General features: G+C 46.6%; 1 protein-coding gene across 1 annotated transcript in view; it reads right to left on the bottom strand.

The window, feature by feature from the left end:
* Positions 1-24,611, bottom strand: part of LOC144762267 (b(0,+)-type amino acid transporter 1-like) — a 471,604-nt gene that overhangs the window by 251,446 nt on the left and 195,547 nt on the right. The gene's annotated exons all lie outside the window — the stretch shown is intronic.

The raw sequence follows: 24,611 nt of genomic DNA, 5'->3' as shown, positions 1-24,611 counted from the left end.
TCCAGCACCTACCCTAATTAAATGTAGATTGGAGTTGGAATAGTATATTAAATAGGTTCACTGTCCAGAACCTACCCTAATTAAATGTAGATTGGAGTTGGAATAGTAAATTAAATAGGTTCTGTGTCCATCAACTACCCTAATTAAATGTAGATTGGAGTTGGAATAGTAAATTAAATAGGTTCAGTGTCCAGCACCTACCCTAATTAAATGTAGATAGGAGTTGGAATAGTAAATTAAATACGTTCAGTGTCCAGCACCAACCATAATTAAATGTAGATTGGAGTTGGAATAGTAAATTAAATAGGTTCAGTGTCCAGCACCTACCCTAATTAAATGTAGTTTGGAGTTGGAATAGTAAATTAAATAGGTTCAGTGTCCAGCACCTACCCTAATTAAATGTAGATTGGAGTTGGAATAGTTAATTAAATAGGTTCATTGCCCAGCACCTACCCTAATTAAATGTAGATTGGAATTGGAATAGTAAATTAAATAGGTTCAGTGTCCAGCACCTACTCAAATTAAATGTAGATTGGAGTTGGAGTAGTAAATTAAATAGGTTCAGTGTCCAGCACCTACCCTAATTAAATGTAGATTGGAGTTGGAATAGTTAATTAAATAGGTTCATTGTCCAGCACCTACCCTAATTAAATGTAGATTGGAGTTGGAATAGTAAATTAAATAGGTTCAGTGTCCAGCACCTACCCAAATTAAACGTATATTGGAGTTGGATTAGTAAATTAAATAGGTTCAGTGTCCAGCACCTACCCTAATTAAATGTAGATTGGAGTTTGAATAGTTAATTTAATAGGTTAAGTGTTTAGTATTAATTAAAAATGTCTTTATATTGGATTTGGATTAGTAAATGTTTTATGTTCATTGTCCAGCATCTACTTAAATAAATTGTAGATTTATGTGTGAATAGTAAATTGATAACAATAGTTCATTATATATGTAAAAAATTATAAGATCTATATATATATATATAGTTAAAATTATTTTAATTTTATATATTGGTAGTCATTATTTAATAATGGGTAGTAGACCAAAATGACACAGTTTTAAACACATTTTTTCTTTATTTGTTCATATAGTACAAAAAGCAAATAATACATGTTTAATCAATGATTTTATACAATTTAAACAAATAAATCTAAATTGTCACAAAAACTTTTGATTTTGGATACTTTTCCAGTAAAGTAAATTTTTGGTATATGTAAATACTATAGTAAATGAGAAAACATTGAACAATATAATATATAGAGTATATACATTTTAAGAGAAATTACAATAAATCAAAATTGTATTAAATGACATAGTAATACATTTGTAACATATAAATGTGAACTTCAATATATGTTATATATGTAGATATATTTTCAAATAACAACATAGATATTAATTATTGTTAATATCATACAATGTATTAAAAAAAATTATAATATCTGTTATATATTTTTACTTTATTAATATTAATTTTATAATATTAATATTAATACATTAAAATATTAGTAACACTTTTTATATAAATACTGAAAAAAACTACTTTCATTTTCACTAATTTTAACACATTATGTTTTTCTTTATTATAACATTAAATATTAAACTATATTAATAATTAATGTTATTATAAAAAAATAATATTGTTATAGAGAAAATATTAATACATAGCATAAATGTACAAAAATAATTTATACAGTTTTAACAATTTTCTACTAGTAAAACAAATTTATTTGACATTTTTTTCACTATTATTTTGATAATACTATCATTTGGGTCTTTTATTTTGTAACCGCTCTTAGTCTTTTTAGGTCATTTTAGAAGATTCAAGAGTGCTATTTGTTATATTTTAAGTAATTTAAGTAAATTTTGAAGGTAGTAGTTTGTTATTTATTGTTTGTGGACTACTATGTTAGGGTTAACTTCGTATGTAGTTGGTTAATAACGTTTTTACGTTTTCTTAGCGTTTTCTCAGTAACGGCCTTGGAGTTCTTGTGTTTGTGGCTTTTTACCTATTTTTGGTTAGATATATGTATGTTCTAGTTATTAATAATGTATTATTCTAAGTTTTATGTGGGTGGGAATGTTTATTTTTCTCTTGTAGGTTTTTGGAAACAGCCTTTCCCGTTTCCGAGCAGTTACGTTTTTTTTTTTAAGAAGTGCATTTCAGTTGTTGTAACTGATATGTGTTTTACACTTCGTTTATTTTTCGGGTTTCCTGGTGCGTTTATTTAAATTTTGTACCATTTTCGGGTTTTAATTCAAATCTGTTTTATTTTGAACACAGCGTTAAGCCTACAACCTCGTGCCGAGGCCGGCCGCGTATGTGATAGCTCTCGTGTTTCAGCGCCAGCGTGGACGGGAGAGGAACTTTAACACAGCGCCTTGCCTACAACCCTCCAGGGAGGGCCGGCCGCGTGGCTTAGGGGTGAATTTCGCAGAGACTTGTCGCATGCGAGCGTATATCTGCTTTGCAAGTAGGGTATATGGCGGGCAACTAGCCCAATTGTCAGAAACTGCCCAACAGGGCGCAACTGTCTCATAGAGAGACGAGGGCCAGAGTGGCAAGTAGGAGGAAAGGAAGTAGGTGAGGCAAAGGAGCCTGAGAGTAGGCAGAGAGAGGGTGCTGGGTACGCGCGGCGTGCTGGGGAGCAAAGTACAGGGGGGGCGTGTGTGGTAGCATCTGTAATGTGTATGGTAGTCAAGGGCACAGCCTGGCCGGGTCCGCAGGGACGATTGCATCCTCGAAGAGGTGCTGAGCGCGGAGTCTAGTGGGCATATGTCGCGCATATTCTATAGAGCAAAGGTGCCACACTAAGGGCTCCCAAACCGCCCTAAAGCGTGTGTCCCGCGCCTGCAACCTTGCCGTGAGTAGCTCCATCGCCAGGACCTGCCAAAGGCGCACAAACCAGGACGCTATGGGCGGCGCCTCTGGTCGCTTCCAGTATAAGGCAATGAGTTGTTTAGCTGTACCCAGCATTTGGAGCGTAAGGATCCAGTCGCTGCGGGTGAGTGCCTTGAGTGCGGTAGGGTGAATGCCGAGTAGGATCGTGCTCACTTCCTCAGGCAGGGGGAAACCCAGCACCCCTTTGATATGGCTAAGCACCTCCTTCCAGAAAACAGCCAGGGTCGGACACGTCCACCATATATGCACAAAGTCACCAGTCGCAGAGCCACATCTCCAGCACATCAGCGAGGCATTGGGGAACATCTTGCTAAGGCGCAGCGGGGTGTAGTACCATTGCGTGAGCAGTTTATAGGCGTTTTCCCTCTGCGAAACACTGCGGTATACCTTGGGTATATCTCCCCACAGTCTGTTCCATTGGGAGAGGTCAATGTCTGCCGCTAATTGCCATTGTCTCTGATAGGGGTGCGCAGGCGTCGATGCAGGGTGCTGCAGTATGTAGTATATTTGCGAGATTAGCCTCTTCAGCCCCCCAAGGGAACGCGCCAACTTCTCGAAGGGCGTGAAGGCCCGGGTGGCCACTTGGTACATGTCTTCACCCGCAGTCCAGTGGCGTAGCTGAGCATGCTGTAAGCCAACCGTCAGCTGTACCCTAAATTCCTCCCTGCAGTCCTTCCAAGTTTTGGGCGAGCCCCCAAGGAAAAGGTCCCCAACAACTCTGCAGTCCCCTTGTGTCCATTTGTCAAACGCCCGAGTCCAGTGAGCCGGGGGCAACTGTGGGTTCCCCGCTATCGGGGTGTGTGGGGATGGGAACGTAGTGAGACCCCTAGACACAGCTACACTATCCAAGATTTCCAGGACCGTTTTTGTGGGGACTGCCAGGTACGCACTTCTGGAGCGTGCCGTCCGCGGGAGCCAGGGTAGGTCCCTTATGGTACATCCTGTGACCGCTCGGTCCATATGGAACCAATGCTTGTCGCTTTCGCGTGAGCCCCACTCCACCACGAAGCGGAGGTGCGCTGCCCAGTAGTAGTGCACCAAGTTGGGACATGCCAGACCACCTCTATCCCTTGGTTAAATAAGAACCTTCTGCGAGAATCGGGGGCGCTTCCCGCCCCAGATGAAGGACGTGATCTCGCGCTGAAGGCTCCGAATGCAGTGGAGCGGAATAGGGGTGGGCAGACATTGGAATACGTATAGAACTCTAGGGAGGATCGACATTTTAACCGCGTTAAGACGCCTCAGCCATGAGAGCATCAGAGGCTTCCACTTCCGAAGGTCCTCAAGAACCGCTTTGCGACACTCTGTCCAGTTTACCGAGGACCAGGTGTCTAAGTGGGGAGTCAGGGCAAGGCCCAAGTACCTGATGTGGTTCTCCGCCCATTGGTAGGGCACAGCCTTCTTCAGGGATGGGATTTCCTCCGCAGGTACAGTAAGGTTGAGCGCCCAAGATTTTGTGTGATTTATTTTAAGGCCTGACGCCTGACGCCTGTTCACTTTGCTTTTATACGGAGCCCTCACCTGAAACGGACCAGGACGTCAGCGGCGCCCATACCTCCAAGCCTACTTCTCGCCGCACCCGCTCCGCGGGTGCCGCGTCGCGTAGAGGGGCTTAAGGGAACACTGAGGAGACTTGCTTGCTGTTGTTGGCTGCGGGTGAGAGGTGCTAGCGGGGCTGCGAGCGTGCAGGGACTCCAGGAATCAGGAGTCCCTGCGAGACCGTCTATCACCTTCCGGTCCGCTCTCCCTGCTGGCCCCGCCCCCCGCCTTGCTGAGGATTTTTAAATCTCCCGCCTCTGCCCTTCCTGCGGGTCACTTTGCTTTTATACGGAGCCCTCACCTGAAACGGACCAGGACGTCAGCGGCGCCCATACCTCCAAGCCTACTTCTCGCCGCACCCGCTCCGCGGGTGCCGCGTCGCGTAGAGGGGCTTAAAGGAACACTGAGGAGACTTGCTTGCTGTTGTTGGCTGCGGGTGAGAGGTGCTAGCGGGGCTGCGAGCGTGCAGGGACTCCAGGAACCAGGAGTCCCTGCGAGACCGTCTATCACCTTCCGGTCCGCTCTCCCTGCTGGCCCCGCCCCCCGCCTTGCTGAGGATTTTTAAATCTCCCGCCTCTGCCCTTCCTGCGGGTCACTTTGCTTTTATACGGAGCCCTCACCTGAAACGGACCAGGACGTCAGCGGCGCCCATACCTCCAAGCCTACTTCTCGCCGCACCCGCTCCGCGGGTGCCGCGTCGCGTAGAGGGGCTTAAGGGAACACTGAGGAGACTTGCTTGCTGTTGTTGGCTGCGGGTGAGAGGTGCTAGCGGGGCTGCGAGCGTGCAGGGACTCCAGGAACCAGGAGTCCCTGCGAGACCGTCTATCACCTTCCGGTCCGCTCTCCCTGCTGGCCCCGCCCCCCGCCCTTCACGTCACCTATTTCTTCCTCCCACTCTCCCGCAGCGCGGGACGCAGCCCGGGCGAAGACAGGGCAAAGACTGGGCCGTTTGAGGCCGTTCGAGGACGGCCGAGGACTGGACTGGCCTACCCTCCTTCGCCTATTTGGGGAAACTGTTCAACTGTGGTTGGTGTTGTTAGAAATTTTTCTGATCCATAGAAGGTTGTATTTGGGTTCTCACTGTTCATGAACATGTCAGTTAGGATAACCCGTAGTAAGACTGGCAAGGGAAACACTTCAATCAGTGGCCCAATGGATGATTTTATCACCCGTACTAATCAGGCAATTGATGAGGAAATTTTTAAGTTACAGTCCCGTGTTTCTCTTGAACTGGCAGCCGCAAGAAGATTATCAGAGGTAATCACTGCCTCGAAAAAATCTTCATTGGGGCATATTGCAACTGCTGTTACCCCGGATAGACCTGCCACTCTTAAATCATTAGTTGTGCAGGCAGAGGTTCACCAGGCTCCAACTCTACAGCTTGTTTCACAGGCTGCAGAGTCTATTGAAGATGCCGGTGACACAATTCCACCTGTATTGTCCCCCGTGAAAAATGTATCTTTTAACTTTTTTAATCCAGCAATTGTAAAACCTTCTGTTGACACGCAGGTCAATAGTTCTAATTTCCCTGACCCTGTAATTTTTAATTCTTCAAGACCTAATCTAGATTTGGGCACCTCCCTAAAAAGGAAAAAGATTTCCCGGTATGCTTACTATGGAAAAAGGGCAAGACCTGTGCAAAAACCAAAACTGCCCCCTACTCAAATCTCTGAAACGATCGAAGGGATTGTTTCGAAGGAACAGATACACGTAGAGGGTGCCAAGGGTGTGTCATTATCAGCTAAAAACTTTAGTACCCCTCAGGAAGGGGGTTTAACTGTTGAGGATCAGATAGGGAAGGAAGGGAAGGACGGGGAATTCATAAACATGGTTTGGGAAACACTTAAGAAATTACTCTCCCCCCTTGCACATAGACTCTCCTCCATCGAAAACAGTTTGTTGGAAATGGAGAAAAGTATTATAGCCTTGGCTACTCTTGGCTTGAGAAGTCTAGAAAATCAGGGCATTGGGGTAGAGGATCCGATTCCACAGGTATCTAACTCTCCTTTACCTATACCTCCACCTGAACGTCCAGTTCCGAAACCACGATCAGTGGGCGTGAACCAAATTGTTGCACCTCAACCTGCTGTCCCTTCCCGTCCTTGTACTAAACCTACCTCTAACCCTACTGTAGTTCCCCCTCCTAAACAACGGCCGACAGAATTTCATCAACAGTATCCCCGGGGTACATCTGAAAAGAATAATTTCAGAGGGGGGTATATCGATCTTCCCCCAGAGGCAAACGACTACGTGGTTGTCCTGACGGGCGTTTCAGAGCTTGAAAATGGCCATCACGAGAACCATTGGTCTTTGAAGAACAAAACAATGCACTGGCTCAATGCAAACCGTGCAATTCCCAATGGTAGGAAGAGTAGAGTGCTGATGGTACGACGTGTTCCTTGGGTGGGCCCCACAAAGAAATCTGTGGTTGGAGATTGTGTAGTGGTGACCTTCGAGGATCCACATACAGCACGTTATATCTGCACTTGTCCCAATGGGGAAGGTTCCCGTGTAATTCCTAGACTTTTGTCCTTTTTCTATCCTCCACCCCCTAAAAAACCCCTGTACGATGGCTGGTCATTGGTACAGCGCAATCCTTGGAGGACTTATTCCTCCAATTATCAAGATTCCTCTATGTGCTGGAATGGTCTACCCACCCAGAATAGGTTCAGTTGCCTTGAGGAGGTAGACTGACTTACAAGGCAAGCAAAGGTTAATGTAGAATTAATGGCCTCTGCAACTTCAATGGCAGGGCCCCCTGTAAGCCCCCTTGTAATGTCTGATTATAATCACGGACACATGGAAAGGTATCTAAACCCGATATTAGCACATATTGAAAAGGCTGATGAATGCGCTGTTGCCATGACTAGTCCTCCACCCAAGATATTGTTCATAGTCGACCCACAGCAAGATAGTGCAGTCCCCCCCTTGGTACCATCGGTCTTTAATGATGAACCAGATCCTCCTAGTACCGAGCCAACCCCTCAATTGATTTTCCTGTCATGGAATATCGCTGGAGTGGGCAAAAATCTGAAAGACCCAGAATGGGCAGATTACATTGATACCAGCGATTTCTGCCTATTGCAGGAAACTTGGGCATTGGATATCCCGCACAGGATGGGTTACAAAACTTTTGGTATCAAGGCCTCTCAGTCTGTCAGGGGAAGGCCTTGTGGGGGATTGCTCATATGGCTCAAAATTACTTTATCTGTAAGAGCCGAGGTTACAGATACAGGAACCCCAGATATTCTGGCTCTAAAAATTGTATCTACCAATGGGGGTGAATATTATATTATTAATGTTTATAATAGACCAATAGGGCACTCTAAAGTCTCGCCCACCCTGGAAATCCTGGATACTTTCATGAAAAGGGTGGTGGGCGAAACTCCTGTAATACTAGGGGGCGATCTAAACTGCAATTTTGAACCGATTCATGGGATCTCAGATATATTTCAAGAGGAAGACCAAGCATATAATATCCCTCAGCTTGACACCCTGAACTATGTCCCCTGTAGCACTCTGGCGGTTCAATTAATGAGGCTAACAGTTGATCATGGCCTCAGAGCGTGCAATGGTCGACTTCCCTCAGATTTTACAAAACAACCTACCTTTGGGAAATCGAATAGTAGATTAGATTTTATCTTCGTTTCACTAATTATTTGGCATTTTATGCTTGATTTTAAAGTCTCTTCGAGGGCAGAGAGTGATCACCTTCCTTTGGAACTTTTTATTGACCCGCATATAATTAATGACACTATTGGTCCGGCATCATGTGAGGTGGGTGCTGATGCCCTATGTGAGCAGGCACATATAATTAATAATAATAGACGTGCTCTAAAATGGTCACATCTTTTAAGTGAGGGTAAGACCCTGGCTGCAGTTTATTCATTGTTTGATAAGACCTTTTCACCCTTAGTAGGACAACCTTTATCTACTGATAACTGTGATTATTTTGTTGAGCTACACACTGTCTTTTTTGATGAACTAAGAGTCCATATGTCTAAATTGCCGAGGAAGAACTGCCAAAATGTACGCGTGGGATGCCATGGAAAATTGTGGTACGACCACGCTTGCAAAATGGCTAAGAGAAAGCTCTTATATGCAATTAGAAGTAAAGTCCAAGATGATGTTAGACTCGCTAGGGAGGAGTACAAGCGAGTTCAAAGGGTATCACAAAAAACATGGGAAGAGGAAATTTGGGCTGAAATGTTGTTTTCTGCTAAACACAATGACAATGTCGGCTTTTGGAGGTTGGTTGCAAATGGGGGACACGCCAGTAGACCCGTGAGGGATTCGTATATTGATGAAATGACATGGGTAACGCACTTTTCAAATCTGTATAAACCATATGATAATAATAATGAGGAGGAGCCCCCATGTCTACTCCCACCACCTGTGTGTCTTGACTTTACTCTGGAGGAAACACACACAGCAATCAATGAACTAAAAAATAATAAAGCCCCCGGACCAGATAAAGTATCGGGTGACCTCTATAAACATGCACCTGAAGTTTGGGCTCCCTATATTAACCGTTTGTTTAATGCTTTGTCCATAAGTTGTAATTATCCTGACAGTTGGCGTGCAGCAGAAGTTGTCCCGATTTTTAAAAAGGGAAAAAGATCTGTACCCTCAAACTATAGACCTATTAGTTTAATGGACATTCTGCAAAAACTCTATGCTAAGCACCTACTATTTAGGATAAATGACTGGTTGGAGGAATCGGCCATACTTTCCAAATTTCAGGCAGGTTTTAGGTCCAAGACCAGTACGCTAGATCAGGTCTTTAGATTTTGTTGCCTGATTTGGAAGTATGTCCAAATTCGGAAAGGTCATTTGTATGTAGCCTTTATCGATTTAAGGGCGGCATTTGACCTTGTCCCTCGCAATCTACTATGGAGAACGTTAAACACAGCCGGCCTGCCAGCAAGTCTATTGGTACACATTATTGAATTGCACGCTAGAAATCACGCAAACATCAGATGGGGTCCGAAAGGTGAATTGACGCGTGACATCCCGATTAAGCGTGGTGTCCGACAGGGATGCGTCCTGGCCCCCACTTTGTTTTCTATTTTTGTTAATGATGTGCCTGATTATCTTAATGCTTGCAATAACGATTCGCCACAACTAAATGGAGAGAGAGTGCCTGCGTTGCTCTTCGCGGATGATACCATCCTAATATCCCAAACCAAGAAGGGCCTCCAGGCACTCCTAAACTCCTTTAGCAGTTACTGTGTGACCAAAGGACTAGAAATAAATGTTGATAAAACAAAATGTATGGCTTTAAACCCTATTAGACCGGATAAAGGGAACCTGACCCTGAATGGGGAAACTTTAGGTACTGTGGAGAATTTTGTTTATTTGGGGGTAGTACTCGATTCTAAACTAACATGGAAGGCTCAAATCGAAAAAAGTAAGGTGTCATATGCCCATAATGTAAAACCTATAATCTGCAGATTGAATGCTAGTACAAGTAAAAGTATAACTCCTGTACTTGAACTTTTTAAATTCAAGATTCAGTCTGCAGCATTATATGGGGCTGAGATATGGGGACCTTGGGCCAAGGAGAGCTTTCAAGGCCTCGATAACAAATTCATGAGATCAATTGTAAGGGTCCCAACCAGCACACCACTAATACCTCTCCATCTCGATTTGAACTTCAAACGAACCGACCACCTAGCTACCTTAAGACCGCTAATGTTCTGGATAAGGACTTGGTCCACTCCGGAACTGGTAGATTACAGAAAGGGTCTTCAAGAAGTATTAAATTTAGATACTTTTAATTCCCTTCGGTGGTTCGGGCATGTCAAAAAATGGTTCTATAATTTGGGGTTGAGTTCATTTTGGGAAAACCCAGACAATTTACCAACTCTTGCTAAAAAAACTGTGAAGAGAGCATATTGGTGCTTCATGAATGATAGACACACTCATGACAGTAGAATTGGCACCCTAACAAGAAACTTCCTAACCTTCAAAAGCGAACCATGTTTTGAACAGTTCTTGGACGAAATAGAGCCGCCCCTGGCCAAAACTCTCTTCCTGAAGTTTAGGTATGGGAACCTCATGTTGAACTCTAACGTTGAGCGTTGGACAAATAAAAAACTGGATTGTCCTAATAGTACAAGTGAGAGATGTCCTATGTGCTCAGATCTATGTAAAGAGAATGAGGTCCATATGTTGTTCATATGTAAAGCATATTTAAATGCTCGGAAAAGATGGCTCAAACCGATGTGTGCTCTTTTAGGAACTAGATCTTGCCTTGTAGCATATAGAATCCTTAAAACAAATACTGCACAGTTTATTGTATTTAGTATCAGTAGGTTTCTTTACTCAGTGTTTATTGTCCGAAAGAAAATGGGAGAGGTGCTTTGAAGATGGATAAATTTTAATAGTGATTCTTGCTTCTAAAATTTGTATTTTCCCGCTGAATGAATTATGTCTTTGACTCTATTGGCGAGAATTTAATTTTACACCATATTAATGTAATTATTGCCTCAATTGATTTCACGTATATATTGTGTATGAATTGATGAATGTATATATGTGTCTCTTTTATGGCCGTTGGCCGAAATAAAGATTATTTCAAATATAGACAGAGCACCTCATGGACCGCTGGTAGGGATTCACGAGGGTGCGCAAGGGTGAGGATCAGGTCATCCGCGAACAGTGCCACCTTGTTGTCTCTCCCCCCATGGGCTATTCCATGTATTCTAGGATCGCGTCTTATCATTGCCGCAAGTGGTTCCACTGCAAGGGCGAACAAGAGCGGCAAAAGTGGGCACTCCTGCCTCGTGCCCCTGTGTATCGTCAGCTGTGGTGTTAGTTGGCCATTTACCCTGATTCTGGCTTGTGGCCCTAGATATGGGGCCATGATACTCGCTATCATTTTTGGGCCTAGACCGAGTTTCTGGAGGACCTCTCTCAGGAAGGCCCAGTCCACCCGGTCAAAGGCCTTCTCCGCGTCGAGCGAGAGAAGACAAGCCGGGATGTCCCAATGCCGCACTTTGCCTACCAGGTGTGCCAGTCTGCGTACATTATCAGCCCCCTGCCGGTCTCGGATGAACCCCACCTGGTACGGGTTCACCAACCCCAGCATGTAGGGGTCGAGTCGTTTAGCCAGTATCTTGGTATAGATCTTTAGGTCGGTGTTCAGGAGGGCGATAGGACGGTAGGAGGCACACAGCGCAGGATCCTTCACTGGCTTCGGTATCAATGCAATCTCCGCCATTCCCATATCAGGGGACGGAGCAGATGTGTCCGAAAAAGAGTGGAACAGCCTCAGTAAATAGGGACAAAGTTGAGCCTGAAAGATTCGGTAGAAGGTCAGTGGCAAGCCATCGGGCCCCGGAGTTTTCCCCGTGGGAAGATCTTTAAGAGCCGCAGAGACCTCATCTTCCAGTATGGGCTCTTCCAGCTCCGCCGCGCATACCGGCGGTAACTGAGTCCCCTCGTAGCCAGCGAGGACGGCCACTCGCGCCTCCACTGATGTAGGTTCCCCCGCATACAGGGAGGTATAGTAGGCTACAAAGGCGTCCTGCTTGGCTCTTTCAGTGACGGCACTAGAACCATCCTGGCGTTGTATATTAGCGATATGGGCTCTGGCTGCTCTCGCCCTCAGCCTTCCTGCCAGCAGGCGTCCCACCTTATCCCCCCCCTCATAGTATTTTTGCTTTAGTGCTAGTAGAGAGTGTTCCGCCTTGTTGGTGCGCAGGAGTCGAAGTTGTCCCCTAAGGTTAGCTATCTTCCTCCTGGACGCCAGGGAAGGCCGGTCTCTGTCCTGCGCTTCTGCCTGTTTGATCTCACCCGTTAGGTCAGCCTCCAGTTTATAGGCCGCCCGTCTCCTCGCTATCGCCAGGGAGGTAATGTGACCCCGTATGGTGGCCTTAAAGGCATCCCACACTACCGGGAATGACGTTTCCGAGATATCGTTGATAGCGAAGTACGAGTCTATGACTTCCCGGATGCTGTTAACATCCTCCGGATCCCGAAGCATGCTCGGTGGGAGGGTCCATCGTCGTTCCCGGGGGGAGTGCGCTAGTGGATCCTGCAGCATTAGTTCCACATGTGCGTGGTCCGATAGCGAGATATCCGAGATGGCAACCTTCAGCGTGTCCCGGGTCAGGTCTAAAGAGGTAAAGAAGTGGTCGATGCGCGAGTAGGTTCGGTGGGGGTGCGAGTAAAAAGTGTAGTCACGGATTCCTGGGTTATGGTAGCGCCACGCATCGACGAGCCCTAGGTCCGTAATCTGCTCCCTTAGCGTGGATGACATCGCGCCCGCGCCGCTAAACGCATTGTCCCCGCGGTCTATGTCTGGGTCCCATACTAGATTGAAATCCCCGCCCAGTATTGTATGCAGTTCGCCGGGCTTAAACTGTTCCCGCAGGAGCGACTGGAGATATTTATCTTGCGACTGGTTGGGTGCATACACATTACCTAGAGTGAACTGTATCCCTCCCACCTGTACCGTGGCCCGAAGGAAGCGTCCATATCCACTCCTGTAGGGTTTTGTGGATCCCCGCCTAAAGCCAGCTCTGCACAGAATCGCCACCCCTGCCGTTTTAGTGTCAGCCAATGCCCAGAATTGTGTGGGGTATCTGGGATGTGCCATGCGTCTAGTGTCCCCCCGTAAAAGGTGTGTCTCCTGAAGGAAGATAATGTCAGGGGAATGATGGAGAAGATAGCGCCATACCGGATTCCGCTTATTGGGGGAGTTAAGTCCTTTGACATTGAGCGTCAGGACCTTTAGGGGTTTAGGAACATTCACCGTCATGACACTAAGGGGGTTAGAGCCGCCTCATCGCCCAGTATCCTCCACCCTGCGGAGCGAAGGGGATGAGCCTCCCCCACCCATCTCGGTCGCGCAGACACCTTCAATAGTCTCCGGACCACCACACTACACAAAGGGGGAAGGGGCCAAGTACAGGGAAAGCTCAGATGAGAAGTAGGAAGAGTAGAATGAGTAGGAAAAAAGAAAGTACGTAGAAGGTACATAACCACAACAGGGCAACATGGCCGTGGTATAATGTCCCAGGTTCTGGGCATCCTCTACCCGAGGGTTTGGATGGTCTCAGGATTGTCACTTCCGATGGGACAAAGTGGGGGGGGTTTTCTGCTGAAGATATGGGTCCCGGTTGCCCCGAGGCCCGTCCGCCCCGCTGCACAGGGCGGGTTCGGGGGTAATTAACGCAAGTGCAGGTGTGCCATATCAGTCGGCTCAGTAGCGTCGAGTCCCGACGGTGAGGAGTCTGCTCCTGAACTGCAAGGCCGCAGGGACCGACCCCCGTGATCACCTTTAGAGGAGCAGCGGCACCCCATGTTGGTCCACTTCAGCCCCTTTTCTCGCTCTTGACTCATCAGGGTCGTCTCCAGTGCCCAGCTGTCCCCACACATTGGCGCGGCGGGCTCAGCTCTAGGAGCGTACTCTGCCTACGTTGTCAGGGAGTGTAGTCTCATGGGGGCCGCAGAAGTCCAGGGGTCGTCCTATTGCCATCCGGGGGGCGCAAGGCCACGAGGGTTGTTCATTACAAAATCAGGGATTGTGGCAGTGTTCTCCTCGTTGGCCGTTGACCACCTAAGGTCGGGAGCAGGTCTTCTTCATTTCACGGAGTGCGAGGCTTCGAGAGATGCCCCTCACGGTCATCTTCAAGGGAGCGAATGGCTCTATGATATCTTGCTTGGCCTGAGACGTGGAGCAGTCATCCATTGGGGGGGTTCGGCGACGTCGAATTACCGTGGTCCAGTCCGGTCGGGTCGTGTGTCTCTCTTGGTGCTTGGAGCGGGAGGGGCTGTGCTCCGGGGATTCCGAGAGTCTAAGCAGTTGTGCCGCCTCGCGGTAGGAGCGGATGACTCTGCGCTTGTCTTCCCAGCGAAAGATGAGGGCAAAGAGATGCCCCCACTGGTAGGGAATACCGAGAGCCTGCAGCTTCTCCGTCACCGGGCGGAAGACTTTCCTTCGATGCAGCGTGTTGGGGGCCAGGTCTTGGAAGATTTGGATCTTGTGCCCTCCGTAGCGTAGGTCCTGCTTGTCCCTCGCCGCTTTCAGTATGGCCTCCTTCTCCGTGAAGTAGTGCACTCGGGTTATAATGTCCGGAAGGAGGCCCGTCTTGCCTCCCGCACCGAAGATTCGATGAGCACGATCCAAGAGCGGTGGGGGGGCTTCCTCGTTATACCATACCTCGTGTAAGAGTTGAGCCACATAGGCCATGGTGTCAGTCCCTTCCTCCCCGAGTGGCACACCCCGTATACAGAGGTTGTTGCGGCGCCCCCTATTTTCAAGGTCCTCCTGCTTGACCTGGAGCTCGATGTTTTGCTCCTCCAGGGTCGCCACTCTCGGCCACAGCTGCTCTATATCTTCTGTGCGCGTATCAACAATTTTCTCGAGTCCATCAACCCTGTCTCCCAGCTCGGTCACTTCCTTGCGCAGCTCTTTGACGCACGAGTGCACCTCCGATCTCAGGGACCCTATCTCCGATTTCAGGTCTGCCATGAAAGAGGACATGAAGGCCTGGGTCACTGGAGGGGAGTCAGCAACAGGTGGCGGCACTTTTTCCGTTGGCGCGGACGCTCCTGCTTTGCCCCACATGGCAACCACCGATGTGCCCTTAGGCGCCGCCGCCGGGTCCGCCTTGCCCCCTCTGCCGCGGGTCATTGTCAATCCGGAGCGTAGTGCCCAGCCACCCGATGTGTCGCCTGGCGCCACGGGCGCGATTCCTCTCTGCCGCTGCAGTAGCGTGGGGGTAATTCAGTATACCACCAGCAGGCCTCTCCCCTCTCTAGCACTTCCACGCATGTAGACCCGCTTCGCCCGGCAAGTGGATTTCAGGCCTGAGCCCTCAGGAGGCCGTAAGGTGTCACCAGTGCGTGAGAGATCCGCTATGGGGGTCAGCCCTCTCCTCGAGCCAAGGACGCTGCACCGCTCTCCCACGCAGTATGTGGCGGCTCCGCTCGAGGGCAGATGGGGCGCACCCCCGCTCCCTCACCACTATCGTTCCCCTCAGAGGGCAAAGGAGCTGTGCACAAGTCACCCCGGGGTCCCAGAGCAAATGAAGGGGTACTCACACGTCTTCAGTAGCTTCTCCCCCTTGCTCCGGGTCGGCCAGCCAGGCCGCGGGGTGCAGACACCAGCGGGTGGAGCGGGTCGCCCAGCCAGCCGACTGCGATGTTCTCTCCAAGCAGGGGGGGCCGGGCCACACAACTCCCGCAGCACTTGTCAAGTAGGCAGGCCCAGTCCGACCCACCGGTGAGAGGAAAAGCACTCGAGCCGCCTCCGCAGCCTCCCGGGCAGTGTCGTTCGCTCCTAGGTCTGCTCTAAGGCGGGGGTGCAGAGATTCAGGTCCAGCGTGGGTTCGCAGGCAAGGACAGCGGGGCTGGACAGCGGTGCTGGGCCGAGGTCAGTGAGCACCCCTCAAAGCAGGGCCACATCACACTCACCGGGAGCCCCGATGGTCAGCAGGGTCGGGCACCCGGGGTGGAGGCGCCGGTGAGAGAAGTCAAGATGGCGGATAAGGCCCAGTCCGGAGTGGCAAGATGGCGGACAGTACCTGCAATGGGCCCAGTCGCGGCTCAGTAGCCCAGGGCGCTCCCGAGGCATCAGTCGGTAGGCAGGGGGGGATGCAATGAGGACGGCTCACCAGGGCGTCCCTGCGGCAGCCTGTGGTCCCGCAGCAGGGTCCCCCAGCAGTAGGCCAGCCGGCGGCTTTCCCGCGTCTGGTGCGGCCTTGCGTCTCCTCCAAAGCCGGGTCCTCACGTAGGGTCTGCAGCCGAGCGCCCGCAACGCCCCTGCCTGGGGGTCGCCCAGACGCCGGCAGCTCCGTCCCCTCTGTCCGCTGGTCTCACAACGCTCAGTCCGCAGCCGGGGGTCCGCCTCGGAGGATCCGCTTGTGCGTTCGGTCGCTCCCTCAGCGCCGGGCACTGTCCGCAGGGGAAGCGAGGCCAAGGCGCAGGCCGCCAGACGCGGTCACAAAATGGCGGTGATGCTCCGGCAGCAAAGCGTCCGGGACCCTAGTCGCCCCCAGCTGGGTCTCCCGCACGGGCGTGGTCCCTCCGAGGGTCACCTCGTGTCCAGGGCTCAGGTAGGAGACGGAGCCCCCCAAGAAGCCCCCCGAATTTCGCTTATGAAGGCTTCTTTAGGCAGCGGGGCGACGGAGCTCACTCGAGATGCGCCCGTTCACATCGCTGTCTTAGCCACGCCCCCATTTTCGGGTTTTTGATGGATTCAGAATTATCGAATTATTGGGATTTCGGATGTATTTTGAACGGTTGTATTTTTGCATTTTATTGAGCCACTTTTATTTTTATGCTGTGGATTTATTACTACATGGACTGTTATGGATCATTTGGTTGTTGTGAAAAGGTAAAAGCATTTATATTATTAAAATTTGTGGGTTGGGAAATGTTCTATTTTAAAACTATTTATGTTGAGTTAGATTTTTTTTGCCTAAAAATGTATAAATATTTATATTTACTAGACAAAAAAAATATCTTATAATTTGTGAATAAGATGTTTTTGCTAACATTTAAGGCAATTTTTAGATGTCCAGAATTTTTTAGGGTTAGTATTTTCAGTTTAGTGTTTTGGCTATCATTTTTAAGTATTCTAGTCCTCTTGTTGTGGGGTAAAGTTGTACTTGTTGTTGTAAATATTGGTACATTTGGGCTGTTTGTCTTGATAGTTTGGGCTTTAATTGTAAGACAGATTGCTCCATTCTTAATTCTTGGAAACTTTGTTCTTTGTGTATTGCTGTTAGGAGTTTGTGTAGTGTAGGAGTTGTTCGGCCAGTTGAAGATAGAAAGGCATTATGCCAACCCTCCACTGCATTGTTTGTCTTGGCTTCTTGGTTTAGGGTTGGTAGATATACATTCCACCAAGGAATTAGGAATTTAGGTTGTCGTCTGTGGCCTGACCTGTGTAGTCTCCCCACCCAGGTGTCCTCAAAATAATCCAAAAGTGGAGCCAATTTTTGTTCATTTTGTGTATAGAAAGGACTTTCTATTAAAAGGTTATAGTGTTCAGCCACATCGGTGATTGGCACGTATGCTAGGGCAATGAGGTGTTTTATTTGGTATGCAAATGTAATATTGGTTGCATATGCTTAAAAGAAGTCGTGGGTGCCTCCTGATCGATACCGATTTTTCTTGATCTCACAGCTACATCCCCTTGTGAATCCCCTACACATTGATTTTCTGTGCGTAAGTCCTCCAGCAGTTCCACCATACTTAAATCATTGATGGCAAGAATATCAGTGTCCTTTGCTGAGGATTTAGATTTCAATCTCCTAGCCTCTGTGATTGATGGTTTAATTTTGTGGAATTTATGCAATTTCATCTTACGAGTGAACTTAAACAAGTCGATTCTGGTCTCTGTAAATTCAAATTTATCATCAGGGCAGAACGTTAATCCTAATTGCAGTGTTTTTTCTTGTGCAGGTGAGAGCTCGTTGGGGGTCAGATTGATGATGGTAAGATTATCCTCTGACTCTACCACCTGTTGCCCCTGTTGCTGCGGTTCACTCACTGCACAGCTATTCCTCTGCCTCTTCCCGTTCCTGCCACCTCGCCTTGTTCGTCTTTGTTTTCTGGGGGTTTGCTTTTGCCACCCCGGAGCCATGTTCGTCTGATCAGATTTAACTCCAAATGAAAAGGAGTCTTCATTTTCTCAGTTGCCGAGGTTACGGTTTCTTCTCCTGATTATTCACCCTCGGTGACTTCGGACTCCGAGGTTTCCACCCTCTCTGGAGGCTGCATAGGCTTTTTCCTACTCATCTCTTTCCAAGGGCCATCGAATTTGCGGGCAAAACTTAAAATTCTGCTCTGCGCGTAATCGCGCTCATCCCTCTCGAACTTTTCTTGTTTGCGTTGACGAATCTTCAATTCGTATTTCTTCAGTCATGCTTTCATTTCTTCTCTGAGTTGTTCTAGCTTGCTGATATCAGCTTTCTTTGAGATCTCTTGTTCAAGTATGCCAATTTCCTCGAGAGCTGTGGCTCTATCACTCCACGCGAATTTGACCAGGATGTCAAGCATCCCTTTACAGGATGCAGCAATGTATTCCGCCAATTGTTGAAGCAAACGGGGGTCTGGATTTTCATACGCGGGTACCGTATAGATCCGAGACCTCGAGGTACCCTGTCCACATCCATATAGTTCTGGAGGGAGGTAGCCTCCCAGGACTTCCTGATCTCCCTTTCGCATAACCTCTCGAGTTTCGTAAATTGTTGATGTAATTGATTACGACCATTGCTCCCCGTTGCAGCCGCCGTTAAAGGTGCAGGTTGGAACGGTTATTAGTATGATAAATATATATATATATATATATATATATATATATATTCACTGAAAAAAACATAGGTTTCAGGCACGTTATAGTTAGAAATTAGCATTTAAAAAAACCTTAGAAATTCACTGAAAAAAACACAGGTTTCAGGGGCGTTCTAGTTAGTTGGACATTTCACTCATACAAAACTATAGAAATTCTCCCGTTATAGTTAGTTCAGCTAACTATAACTCGTGCGCCCGCGATGCACTGCTGATGAAGTCACATATTACATCACTCATGACATGGTCAGTGACATCACTGTAAGTGACTGGGGAAACCAAGCACAAGCGGGGTATAGGCTATAGAGGTGACTAATAAATAGATCCAAGAATAAATATCTAAAATCATAAATAAATGTCACTAAGAAAATGCCAGCCAGCTGCCTTACTAGAATAAAAATCCAATCTGTGCCTATCTGACCTCCGTACTGCTCTGATCTAAGGTAAACACATGTACATGTCTTCAGTCACGTTAGCCCCCCTGGGTGCTTAGTGTCGAGGTGTAATATGTATCTTGTATTTTTTTTTTGTAACAGTTTTTATTTGCAAGTGATCAATCATTGAGAACAAGTCAAACAAGTACAGTCGTCTCCTGTTCCAGCAATCAAGGCTAATCAACTTCATTACCCTAACATTATTTGATCTTAGGACATTATTACTACAGTAGAAACCCCTCAGATCCCTCCACCCCGCATACCACCCGCCACCCCTCCGTCCCGCCAACATAGTCAAGCTATCGGCCTCAGCAGGATCATGTCTTTCATGGCTGCTCTCTGGTGTGGGTTCTGTACGTGGATGTTCACATAGGTTCCCCCTAGCTTCATTCCATTTACCCCACACCCGCGTCCACTTCTTTGGCAGCCCCTAATCGTGTAAACCGCCTTCTCGGCTATCATTGCGATGTCCATGTCTACTTCCCACTGCGATTGTGACGGTGTCACTCCAGAGCCCCAGTTCCGTGCTATGTTTCTTTTTGCCAGGGCCATACCCAATATCACCCATGTTTTTTGTGCCACATTAAGATCTGTTGGTTGCCATATGTTCAAGATACAACAGCGGGGTTCCGCCAACACCTCCACCCCACTCACTTCCGAGAGTTGCTCCATGACGCACTCCCAGTATGATTGTATGACGGGGCAAGCCCATAACGTGTGGTAGTATGTACCTGTTTGACCACATCCCCCCAGGCATAACGGGTCAGACCCCAGCCCGTATCATGTATCTTGTCTCGAGTTTGCGAAGCTTGGTTTCTCTATCGCCTCCTCGCCTACTGGCGCTGACTGTATCAATAACGTAGTATTTGAGGCTCCTATTGCCACTTTGGTGCAAGTCTCTGAAATGTCTAGCCACCGGATAAGTATTATCCTGGTTGGCTATTGCTCGCAAATGTTGAAGTATGCGCTTATGAACCGATAACTTTGTACTTCCTACATACATGGACATTGAAACACAGATTGCAAATTCTATCTTGCAAGTCAGTACTTTGGTAATGCGGTGTTCGATATTAGTGAAGCCGTCCTTGTATGTTTTCATATTAATACCATGTACACATGACTTGCAAGTCTTGCACCTAAAGAAGCCACTGTTGGTCTGCAGCCACGATGTTTTCTCATTGATTTCCGGACTGGTATCCACCAGCCGGTCTTTCAATGAGGGGGCCTTGCTAAACGTTAGTGAGGCTCTGAGGGGCAGGGTTGAGCCAATAACAGGATCATTGAGGATAGTGGGCCAATTGCGATTGATAATCTTATAAATTGCTTTGTGTTGCCTACTGAATCCAGTTATGATCCTGAAGGTACTGCTGGTTGTCATGATTTGGGTAGGGCTAATAGATACAGTATTACTATCTGATCGAGTATCCTTTTTGTAACTGTCCAGTAGATCTTGTCTACTGTGACTCATTGATTTAATACGAGCACTTTCTATAGCCTGTTCCGAGTACCCCTTTCCAGAAACCTGCACCTGCTGGCAGATTGAGCTGTCTCCAGGTCTTGACTATTGCTGCAAACCCTCCTAATGCGCAGCATTTCACCATAAGGGATGCTGGCAATTAGGTGGGCAGGGTACGCACTAGCAGCATGCAAGATTGTATTCCCTGCAGTGGTCTTGCGGTACAGCCTGGTTTCCATTAGGTTATCCTTGATGTACACCTCAGTTTCTAAGAAGGTGACAGCCGATTGGCTCATGGTAACAGTAAAAGTTAAATTGTAGTCATTCTTGTTGATGTCTGTAATGAATGCTCTAGCCTGCTCCTCGCTGCCTCTCCACACCACAAATAAATCATCAATAAAACGAAACCAAGCTTTCACATTGTTTTGAAAGACCTCTTGGTATTTGGTTTGGAGGACCAGTTCTTCCCAATCCCAAGCCCCCATGTGAAGACAGGCCACACTTGGGGAGAAACTGGCCCCCATTGCAACTCCATGTAGCTGTCGGTATAAAAGGTGGTTGTACATAAAAACATTATTTTTCAGGCAATACTCAAGCATCTGTAGAAGCATGTTGTTGTGTTCCACAAACTGGTCAGATCGTTGGGACAAATAATGTTGTACTGCAACTAGATCATCTGTATGAACAATACTGGTGTAAAGCGCCACCACATCGAGCGCCAACATCCAATATCCTTCTGCCCATTCAATTTGCTGAATTTTGAGCAGACAATCCCCTGTGTCCTGTATATAAGATGCAATATATATATTATTCCGCTCCCAATTCCATCGGGTAATCATACCCGTAACAGATAACAGCACTCGCGGGGGAGAGTTCCGAAAGGTTTATTCACAAACTCGGACTTCGGGCACACAAGACGCGTTTCAGCACATAGCCTTTGTCAATATTTGCATGAAACGCCGCAGCCGCCATTACTTTTTATATTTACATACTCATTATTGATTTCCGGTAAAGAAACAGAAAAAGGAAAATATCACAAAGCAGTTATATAAAGCTAGTGAAAGTTCCACCATCTTTAAATAACAAATGCGGAACTACAATACAATGCATGTGGTCTTACACATATTAAGATGTGAAAAGCATCCGGTTACCATTCATATGGAATCATGTATAAAAGCCCTGAATGGGCAGGATCATATAAAACCGAATAGCCAAGTGCAATTTCATAATAGACCCCTGAATGGGCTATAAAGCTTTAGCCTGTTACCCCGTATGGTTCTTAACGCCCTAGATGGGCCATTTTCTTATTCATTTTCCTGGAAAAAGTTATGTTTTAACATCTTTCAAATCATTTAAATCATTTAAATCTATCGACATCAATATCAGCACAAATAATTCAACAGTGTAGAAATATATCATTTCATAATCAATGCAAATCAAATAAATTGGAAGAAATTCATGTTATAGTCACCAAAATAAACAATGTCAAAATTGAATGCCCAACATCAAGTTTTAAATACAGAATTAATACGAGACAGTACTTAACTCAGATGTACAGCGAGCTCCTCACTGCTATTAGGACCCAAAGGACTCTTACTCTGTAGATCTATTATATAGCATGATTCTAAGCGTCTTAGGGCCAGATGTAGGTAGGGATGTACCGGTCGGTAACGGCCGAATTTGGCCGTTACCGACCGGTAAAAGGAATTTGAGATGTAGGGGGCAAATTATTACAGAATCGGTAAATTTACCAATCAGTAAATTTACCGATTCTGTAAATTACCGAATCGGTATTTTTACCGATTCGGTAATTTTGAGATGTAGGTGGGACTCTACCGAGCCTCTTTTGGGGGTGCCAGAGGGTGTCAAAGTGACACCCCCTGCACCCTTGTGACATTCAGTATTTACCGAATCGGTAATGCCCATGCATTCCTATGGGCTTCAAAGCCCATAGGAATGAATGGGCATTACCGGTCGGTAAATACCGATTTTTACCGATTCGGTAAAAAAACATCTGGATGTACCTACATCTCCCTGCTTCTATTTTACCGATTCATAAATACCGAATCGGTAAAATTCGGTATTTATGAGTCGGTAAAATAGATTTACCTACATCTGGCCCTTAGTCTCTGTATTCAGTCACCTCCCCTCGGATTAGCCGATACATGTTCCAGGCAAAATATGTCAAGAGATCCCTGTTCTGACAAAGTACTTTGTTATAGTGTCTCGCTACAGGGTACGACTCATCAACATTATTAATCGCCCTCATATGTTCCAATATCCGTAAATTCCCCGGATGAATGGTGCTTCCAATATAGCGAAGCCCACATGGACAAACCAAACAGTATATAGCGTAAGGGGTGGTGCAAATAAGAAATGTCATGATTTTTTTGGGTGTACCAAGTCCAGGGACAACATACGACAGAGTCCGTTTACTTTTTTTACAGGCTTAAGTGCTTTCAAAGATGTTCTCGTGGGTTTTATATCAAGATAGCTATGAACAAGGTGATCTTTAAGTGACCTGGCTTTCCTGAATGTAACTAATGGGTTAGATGGTAAATCATCTCTTGTAACATTGTCAGTATGTAGAATATGCCAATTCTTTTGCAATATCCTCCTCAGTTGATTAGCATTATCAGAGAAAGTAGTAGTCATCCTAAAAGTCCCATTATTGGACTTTTTGATATTCTTTTCTAACAGTAATTCACCTCTTTGGATACAATTAACACTAGATAAGGCATGTGACAAAACTGCTTCGCAATAGCCTCTCACTTTAAAGCGTTGCATGCTGGATTTCACTGCCTTCTGAAATTCTAAGTCACTGGTATGGTTCCTCTTGAGTCTTAACAGCTCCCCCTAGGGGATACTGTTAATGAGTTTTTTCAGATGATTACTTGTTGCGAAAAAGGTTGAATTGCCCGCAGTTGTTTTTCTATAAAGTTTAGTATGCATATGCCCTCCTGATATATAGACTGTGAGGTCTAAATAATTAACCTCCCCAGTGCTTACTTCCCCTGTAAATCTAAAGTTGATGTAATTACAATTTAATGTCTCTATGCCAGCTCTGGGTAACCGTCAAACACAATAAAAAGGTCATTGATAACAATGCCATGCCTTTATCCTTTTGTTCCACGTCTAGTTTGGTCTTGCCCAGGCCACCTGCTCCTACCACCATCCCACGAAAAGATTTGCGTAACTGGTGGAGAAGCAGGTGCCCATCGCGGTTCCAGACATTTGTCTAAATAACTGGTTTTGGAACAGGAATATATTGTGAGTCAAACAAAAACTTACAAATTCAAGTAGCATATGGCTATGCTCGTAATACTTCAATGCACGAGACTCCTAGAAAAATTGTATAGCTTTCAGCTCATCAGTGTGTGCGATACAGGTATAAAGACTAGTGATGTCAAGTACCATCAAACAAAAACCCTCCTTCCATTCAACTGGAACTGGAGCATTTCTTACACCTTGCGCCGGGTGGTTACCGCCTGAAACTGAGGTGGATTGGTTGTGCAACGAGGAAGTATCCCAGTAAGGTGCCAGTGGCACAGTGAACTCTAAGTATTTAAACCACAATAAAACAGAACGAAGGGGGATAAGGGGCATGAACATCTGAGCTGTGTTACTCAGCTACTATTAATCATCAACATGTTTTGCGAATTGACGAGAAGCAGCCCATAACATCTTCAAAAAGCACAAAGTTACCAATAAAACTGTGAATAAAACGGGTCTCTGGGGACTTCTAATTTGGTCTCAAAATTTTCCGATCTAGAACGGCTCTATGAGCGGGAGATCAGGAAATGGTGGGAGGCAACCTCCCTGCAAAACTACACAGAGGTGGGCAGAGTCCCGAGAGGCCTTGGGATATATACAGTTGCTGCCTGTGAGAGCCCGGATCCCTTGTTGTTGGACGCGTGGGCGGAACACACAGCCAATTTCAGTAAAGGGATGCTGGAGATACTGGTTA

The sequence above is a fragment of the Lissotriton helveticus genome, chromosome 6 (genome assembly GCF_964261635.1).
Source record: "Lissotriton helveticus chromosome 6, aLisHel1.1, whole genome shotgun sequence".
NCBI classification, from domain to species: Eukaryota; Metazoa; Chordata; class Amphibia; order Caudata; family Salamandridae; genus Lissotriton; species Lissotriton helveticus.
This window is presented reverse-complemented; position numbering and strand designations above follow the sequence as displayed.